The sequence below is a fragment of the Mangifera indica genome, chromosome 15 (assembly GCF_011075055.1).
Source record: "Mangifera indica cultivar Alphonso chromosome 15, CATAS_Mindica_2.1, whole genome shotgun sequence".
NCBI lineage: Eukaryota > Viridiplantae > Streptophyta > Magnoliopsida > Sapindales > Anacardiaceae > Mangifera > Mangifera indica.
Genome location: NC_058151.1, coordinates 9,332,729 through 9,342,469, shown reverse-complemented (window position 1 = coordinate 9,342,469; position 9,741 = coordinate 9,332,729).

Genomic DNA, 9,741 nt, shown 5'->3' with positions numbered 1-9,741 from the left:
GTCATGTATGACAATTTCATGTCATGATAACACTTTAGTTCGAAGTAATCCTTAGTATTGATTATTAGAACTGCTAGATTCACCAGTATTTTATTTAAGAAATGCTCAAATGTTAGTATCAAGTTGGTGTATACCTTCATTCTCTTCCAAAATGTCATCTGTCTCATTCATCAATCTAGGGTACTTATTATGATAAATGAAATATAGGCTTTCTAATTTTTGGTTGAAGTTTTACAAATAAAAAGTGGAGTCATGTCCTAAAAAAAGTTTATTTTATGAACTATTACTTTAGAAATATTTCATCTAAACCTAAAATCTACAAGGCAACCCAAACAATATAAGAATTGAATATATAGCCAATATTTTCAATATTTATCTTCCATTTCCACAATAGTTATGCCGAAGTTTGAATCATTTTTATATTTATCAAAAGTTGAACAAATATGAGTTAAATTATTTAATGCTAGATTATTAATAGAATATTGAATACCACATAATTAATTAGTAGAATCATATAAAACTTTAAGAGATGAGAACAAAAATTTCTTAATCTCTCCAATCAAAGTCGTTAACTATTTTTGTCATAGCTTCAGTTGAAAAAATCTACAATTTAAGGTTGAGTTGGAAGAGCTTTTTCCAATATCAAGTATATGGAGTTCCAACAGCCAAGCATGTCGCAAACTAGCATCAATGGTTTCATGGATAGAACCATTCGTGTTATCAATTTCAAAGGTTTCTTCATCTTTTATATGTATTTATGATTTGTTAAATAAAAGAAAGTATTTTTCTATTAATATACGTCAACTGTTTCGTTTATTTATTTAAATATAAAGTATGTATATGAAATGTCCGAATAATTCATTTAATTAGTAAAACAAGATTATCAAATTGGGTTTTATGGATGTGATATTGGTTGGACAATAATATCATATAGTAGATATATTTAATACCTCCATTAAATATCATGAGATGATATTAGTGTAAATAACAGTGACAACCATATCACTAAGGCATTAGTATGGATTGACAGTTAGTGAACTATTTTTTGAACATGACCAATTATGATAAATCACATGGACATTATATTATAGTCAATGACATATCGTTAGCAGTATATGGAGTAATCTTTTGACCTGAGATATCATGGTCGAATCTGATATGAATGTATATGGTTTATGTGGTGTATAAATATGGAGCCAGTCGTGTTTCATACGATAAAGCCGAATGATCATGCATTGTTTGTATACAGAGATGAATAATGATCAATAAGAGATCTATTGACTCAAAGTCATTGGATTTGGAGTAAACGCTGACTGGATAATTATCTATTTATGAGTTTCTATACGAATATTGATAAGTATTTGAAACAAACTCTTTAGCCAAAGTATAATGTAAGTCATACGAAAGATGTTTTTGATAACACATTTTGAATATATCAATCAACAATTCAAAGAAATATCGAGACTAGAGTTGTGATGAACAATGAACCCGTACTTGATCAAGATTTGACAACAGAAGAATCTTATCTACACAAAATGTATGATCGAAAAATAGGTTTGATGAAGTGTGTCTTCATCATGTTTTAGAGACTATGACATATTGTTAGATTTTTACCATTGTCATTGAGTCTCAAACATGTTTTTTGAATCATCTAAAGAGGGCTCACAACTATGTCATGGTGAACCTAAATTGTCACACCAATAAAGTGTTATATGGATGTGAAAGTGGCATTTTAAAGGTTAAGATGTCCATGAGATAATATTAGGATGATTAATGTATATATATGATATGTATGCATGAATACCATGTAAATTGAGATAATTATAAGGTGTCATGCAAAATTATGAATTTGCTAATTAGTCTACTAATATAAAAGAACAAAATTAGTTCATTTGTAAGACATGAACTCATTTTGCTAAAATAAATCTTCTCACCTCACTTTCTCACTTTACCCCTTGGCCATGGGCCATTTTATGCTTTGTTTGGTGTAAACTTTAGAGGCATCACAAGTGAGGTGTTCCATTCCATCATCTCCTTCAAAGAAATTATCTTGGAGAAGGTATAATTCCTATCTTTCTTTCATTTCCTTTTGAATGTTGTTGATTCTCACTTTCACCATGCATGTATGTCCATTTCCATTATCATCTTTGTCTCCATTTTACACATGGTATCAGAGTTATTTTAGGCTCCTTGCATGAGTAATTTTGAGCCAAGTTTGTTGTTTTTTATGCATAATAGTATGTGCAGCTAACATGGGTGAACATGCATGTGCTTTGTTTGCCTTAAAATCATATTTTTCAAACTTGTTCAAGCATGTGTGCCTCTCGGCCAAGTTTGTATGGTTGGAGTGTATTATTTATTTTTGTGTTCTTATGATATTGAGTTGAATAACACATCATTTAAAGCATGTATTGATGTTTTAAAGGCATGTATAAATGAATGGTTCATGAGATACATGACTGTACGGTTGAATGTCACATGTTTGTTCTTGTTTGGCTTGAAAATTGATTTTTCAACATGAAAAATAATCATACATGTCTCGGCCATGATGTATATGATGATATATGTCACTATTTTGGTGATGTTTTATTGTAAGATACATGAAACTTGTGTTTTAGAGACATGCATGTATGATATATGTATGGACAATATCAAGTATGTGTAGATATGTTGATTTTGAAATGTTGATATTAAAAATTTGGTTTAATAGTTTGGGTTAATCATGCTAAACACGTAGGCTTTAATATTAATTAGAGTGAATTTAGGTGAAAAATAAAAACAGAAATACTATATATACCCAGAATGGGTACAAATTGATACCCGCTGATGTGGCAAAGGCCATGTCATCTGCCACATCAGTAGATTGCCACATCATACATATAATAGTTTTTTTTTAACATTTTAAATTAAAATTATATTATCTTAAAAAAAACAAAAACCTAATTAAAATCTAATCTGTGGTACGTAACCCTTCCAAAACTTCCCAGTGGTCATCTCCCCCTCCACCTCCACCATGGTCAGCCATCGCTTTCTAAAATCAACATCGGTCATCGTTTTAAACTATCATTGTCGCTATGGTTCCAATTGATGTGAAGGAGAAAATAGTATGTTAATTTTTTTTAATTCTTCATTGATTCTTAACATGATTTTGACTTCTTTTCATGAAACCATTGTCTTGTTTTTTCGTCTCTTCATTGATTCTTAACAAGATTTAACATTTTTGAGTTAATTTTTAATTAAAATTCTTAAATAAAATTGTTTTTATTTAATATGTAATTTAATAATGTCATGATTTAATTGTGGATGTTTAGAGGCCTACGTTTCAAACCTAATCAGATGAAGGGAATTACACGTATAAAAAGAAAAAAAATATCTTATGGTTATAGTTAAAAAAGATTTAATGGCTACAATTAAGCATAATTGGGCAATGACAATATTTTTTTAATAGAATTTGTGAAATGCTAGGGATGCCTTTATGTACAATTTGTAGCATGACATTGTGAATTTAGCTTTGTTTTGTTAGTAATTAGTGTAGGTTTTACATTACTTATATACCATTTTTTTACATTGTGGATTTTGTTGTGTGTTGATAAGTATTTGTTGGGTTTATGTCATTTTTTGCTTAGCTTTGTTCCATTGCATGTGTGTTGAATGATGTGATTTTTTTTCTAAGTGTTTTATAGATCTTGTGAAATTTTAGTCATATTATTTTACTCTAATTAAAAATTCATCGATATGATTGTATTGATTGTTAATGTTTCAAGTTTGTATATTCATTTGCATTTGTATTAAAATAAAAGAAGTTTTGATTTATTCGTCATCAATATATAACTTGCATTGATTGAATAATTATGTAGCACGCTATGTTATGAGAATAAAAATCATAAAATTAGTTACTCTTCATTAACCAACAAAGTTCCAAAGATGGAAGAGTGCAGTCAAACACAATCTGAGAATGTTTCTTCTCATTTAAATGTTGTGGAGGTACTTTTATTTTTTTATAATCATATTTTTATTCATCAATATGATGGTAATTTTTATTTTGAAGGTTTTGTTTCAACCCTTTTCATGATGTTATTTTATTCTAATTCTAACTAGTTTAATATCAATGAATTAGGTTAATCATCTTGAAGAAATAGACAATACAAGAAGTTTAGACGGGGAATGGAGCCTAAGCCAAGAATGGTTTTTGATTAGATAATCTTGTCCAAGACTATAACTACAGGAATAAGAAGTGTTTTTAAGCTATTATATGATCTACAATAAAAGGAGATGATGAAGATGTGAAATATGTGGTGTTGGCTTGTTTTTGTCATGGAAAGTCTAGAAGTAATTGCAAGAATGTTTTTAAAATGCATCCAGTGACAAAAACTGCTTGTAAGGCTTGGATTTGTGCAAGTATACAAGTCGATGGTAAATGGAAAATATGTTTAGTTGTATTATATCATAACCATGAACTTAGTACTCCTACTAAGACTAAATACTTTAAAAGCAATCGAATAATTCATCCATTTGTTAAAAGAAAACTTGAAGTGAATAACGAGGTCGGGATTAAACCAAATAAAAATTTCAATGCCTTAATAGTTGAAGTAGGTGGTGCTAAGAATTTACTATTCTTACAGAAAGATTGTAGGAATTACATTGAAAAACTGAAGAGCCTATGACTTAGTGTTGAAGATGCTTCTGCAATTCATAAATATTTTCTTAAAATGTAAAGTAAGAATCCAAATTCTTCAACACAATGGATTTAGATGAAGAGGGTCGTCTTAAAATTGTTTTATAGGTGGATGCTAGAAGTAAGGTTGCATTTAAAGAATTTGGTGATGGTGTGACATTTGACACTACATATTTGACTAACAATTATGATATGTCGTTTGGTGCTTTTATTGGAGTTGATCATCATGGTCATTCAACATTGTTAGGTTGTAGGTTAATCTCCAATGAGGACATAAAGATGTTTGTATGGTTTTTTCAATCTTGGCGTGCATGTATGTTGAATTGTGCTCCTAAACCAATAATAACTTATCAAGACAAGGCAATATAAAATGCAATCGATATTGTGTTTCTTGATACACGACATAGATGGTGCTTGTGGCTTATAATGAATAAATTGCTTGAAAAGTTAAGAGGTTTTTCTGAATATGACATATTAAGTTTTCTTTGCAAAACATAGTATATAATTCGTTAACAAGTGATGAGTTTGAAAAACGCTGGAATAAGTTCATTAATAAATACAACCTTCACAACAATGCATGGCTACTTGTATTATATAATGAAAGACAATGTTAGGTCCCAACTTTTGTTAATGATACTTTTTGGGAAGTTATGTCTACTACACAACATAGCAAAAGTATGCATTCATTCTTTGATGGTTATGTCAATTTAAAAACCACTTTAAAATAGTTTATGGAATAATATGAAAATGCATTGTGTGATAAAGTGGAAACAAAATAGAGGCTGATTTTAGATCTTTCAAATCATGGATCCATTGCATAACATTTTATCCAATTGAGAAACAATTTCAAGATGCATATACCATTGGAAATTCAAAGAATTTCAACAAGAGCTTACTGCTAAGATTTATTGTAGATTGTCTTTTTCTAAAGAGATTGATTCATATACAAAATTTATAATATAAGAAGATGTTATGGTTGGAGAGACTCATCGTGTTACTTTAGTGGTTTGCTTTGATGAAACAACTTGTGATATTCATTGCAATTGTCGAATGTTTGAGTTTAAAGGAATTCTATGTCGACATGCAATTGTTGTGTTGATTCAGAAGCAAATTTCTTATGTACCAGAGAAATTCATTTTAAGGCTATGGAGGAAAAACATAAATAGGTGTCATACTAAAGTCAAAATAAGGTATAATAGTTGGAGTACTAATCTTGAAGGGCAAAGGTTTGATAAATTGTCTTATTTACTCAACATTGTTGCAAATTTGACATCAACTAATGATGATGATTGTAATATGGTGATAGAAATGATAAATGATATAAAAAAACAAGTCGATGTCGAGTGAAAGTTTTGGAAGGATTTATAAAAGTCCAAACATATCATATAATAGTACGACAAATCATAAAGTTGTTGATGGTACTTCCAATAAAGGTAAAAAAAAAAAAAATCTTACTCCATAGGCTATTCGTAGCAAAGGTTACCCTCCCTTCAAAATAAAGCAATCAAGGGTTGATCAAATTGTTCATAGAGTGAAAGAAAAGAAATTGCGTATGCAAAAATTGATTAAAAAGAATAAGGTAAAAATTTAGTATTTTAATTTAATTTAATATATTGTTATTGTTTTATTCATTTCATAATAAATAACAAATTGTATATATTTCATTAATATTGCAGGAGATCTCCTTTGAAGTGTCATCTGTCCAGTGCATGTGCACATAAGTGTGAATTATTTTGTTTCATATAGATATGTAAATGATAAAAGATAGTTTTATAATGGGTGTAATACTAGCTGAGAAACTTTTGCATATTTAATAAGGGAAACAGGATTAGTTTGTGAATCATGTTGCAAAAATAGATATATTGAATTTAAAGTCTTTTTGTATAATTTGATTTTTTTTTAACATTATCAATAGAAGCTTGTTGATTTTCTAATTGATGATGGCCTGGGTTTTAACATATGATTGATATTTGGAGTCATTGTATGACTTTGATTTGTAAATTTATTTGCACTTTTATAAGTTTTTAATTTTATTTTTTGTGAATCTAGCAGTTAATTCTTGTATGCTACCAATTATATAAAACATATAAAAATACACTCTATGGTTGCCACATAAAACATGATTTAAAATCATTTGCAGAAGTGATTATACGACATAAAACAATAATTTCAACTTTTGAAGTTGAAATATTTGCATTTAAAATGCATGCTTAAATATAAGAGGTTTACATCTCCACATAGGCATTGTCATTGAAACTCTTGCAAAGGACAAGAAATTGACACAACATATTCGGTTGCATATAAAATAACCATTTAAAATAGTAACAAAGTAGTTCCATCAATAGTGATTCCCCTAATATTATTGCATTTCACATTATAAATATAAATTAAACGTCATTCTACATTTTGTGATGAACAAGAACATTCCACCCTTCAAATTGATCAGCATTCTTCATTTTGCTCAAGGAGTGATCTCTATTGATAAAAATTGCAAATTGAACTGTCTCACCCATAACTTTGAAATAGTCTTCCATTTTCCTTTTGTTTCATTACTTCTCAATGACACAACATCAAACAATGTCTCTACAATAATATCATAAGAAAATACATTGAATTTTCTGCATAAAGTTTTTATCAAACCAAGAAACTTGAAAAATAAATTACGAATAGGAAGCAATAATTGTATATTTCCATAAATTCATATGTGCCCAACTAATAATTTAATTCTTTTCCCTTATTTTAAGTTTGTTAGATCATGAGGTAGAATTTTTGTCAAAGAATTTGGTGACACCACGATTACAAAATTTGACAAAGAATTTTTGTCAATAGCATCACACTAAAGGAAACATACAACAAGTCAAGATTATCACAAACAAAATTCAAGCTTTACACTAAAGGAAAGATATCTTTCAGTTTGGTAGTTTGAAATGCTAAATACCAAAGTTTTCTCTTCTTTCTTATAGTTCTGCATCAGTTTTACTAATTGCATAATCCCACAGAATTTCATACCACAACTACCATTTTCCTCATCCTTTTAAATGCTAGTTTGTCACCTTTCCTCTAAAACCAACAACTACCTTTTTGCCCTATGATAGCAATTAGGAAAAAACAAATGATCACTAAGAAGAATACATTAAATATGCAACACTAAGAAAAATTGAATCACAAATAATCATCACAAGATTGAAAATTGTCAAAAGCAAACTTTCAAGAAAGATTCAGAGACAAAATAGACCAGCTAATAAAGGATGAGAGCATGAAGTTTAAATAATTTTGTAGCACCATGATACAACAATTAAATAATAACAGTAAATTGGTATCTTACAGCGGCCCTATCCTCGTCCATCAATCTCAAAACTCTAGGTCTAGGCTCCACCTTGTTAAAATGACATAAACCTAGCGAATACTCATCAACACACAACAAAATCCACAATGTAGAAAAATGGTATATAAGTAATGTAAAACCTACACTGATTACTAACAAAACAAAGCTAAATTCACAATGTCATGCTACAAATGGTACATAAAGGCATCCCTGGCATTTCACAGATTCCATTAAAAAATATTGTCATTGCCCAATTATGCTTAATTATAGCCATTAAATCTTTTTTAACTATAACCATCAGATATTTTTTCTCTTTATACGTGTAATTCCCTTCATCTGATTAGGTTTGAAACCCAAGCCTCTGAACATTTGCAATTAAATCGTGACATTATTAAATTACAAATTAAACAAAAAAAAATTTTAATCAAGAATTTTAATTAAAAAATTAACTCAAAAATGTTAAATCCTGTTGAGAATCAATGAAGAGATGAAAAATCAAGACAATGGTTTCATGAAACAAAGTCAAAATTATGTTAAGAATCAATGAAGAGTTAAAAAAATTAACATACTATTTTCTCCTTTACATCAACTGGAGCCAAAGTGACAATGGTAGTTTAAAACAACGATCGATACTGATTTTAGAAAGCAACAGTTAACCGTGGTGGAGGTGGAGGGGGAGATAGCCATTGGAAAGTTTTGGAAGGGTTATGTATGATAAATTAGATTTTAATTAGGTTTTTGTTTTTTTAAGATAATGTATGTAAAATGTTAAAAAAAATTATTATATGTATGATGTGGCAAATGACATGGCCTCTGCCACATCAGATGCCACATTAATGGGTATTAGAGTTTGTACCCACTCTGGGTACATATAGTATTTCTAAAATAAAAATATGCAACTAATATAATTGCATTTGCATGAAATTTGGATGTATGGTGAAATGGATTTTAGGCCATCTGATGAATGGTATGAAATGCATATGTGCCATGAAAAAAAAAATACATGATTTAGTTTAATAGTGATTAAATTTAAATTATGTATATATGTTAACTTACATTTAATAGTCATTAAGTGTATGAATCGATTTAAAGTTGATATGAAACCAAATATATTGATATAATATGAATTAGAATGTAAAATATTGCATATGCCCTTATTCAATCATGGACTAAAATGGAGTAATTGTTGTCTAAAGTAAATATTACGAATATTTACATCATATGAATTATGTTACTTATTCCTAAGTCCTTGAATCAACATAATTTATATTGGATTTTGATTTATTAGATCAATTGCATGCTTAATATTTATTTATATTATGAATAAGTTCATGATAGCCAATAAATGTTAATTTAGTTGATGGATGGATGTTTATTTGAGATGATTATGGGTGTAATTTATGATTTTTCAAAACTAAAATAATTGGAATGGAATATTCTTTTATTAAAGAGCATGTGATAATTATTTTTCATTTACTTTTATTTTATCAAACCTACGTGCTTAAGATTTGAATGTAATTGCATTAGTTGGATGAAGACCAGAGCCACATTTGGATAGTCTTCTTGATCAAAGATATAGAACTAGGTGAATAGTTTGTCTTTAAGATATATTTTCAAAAACCTCATTTTCATCCCAACATACTTATTCTTATGCATTTATATGATGCATGTATATAGTATTGTAAATTAAGCTCAACTAATTTAAGTTAAACTTAAATCCCTCTAAGTAAAGTTATTAAAT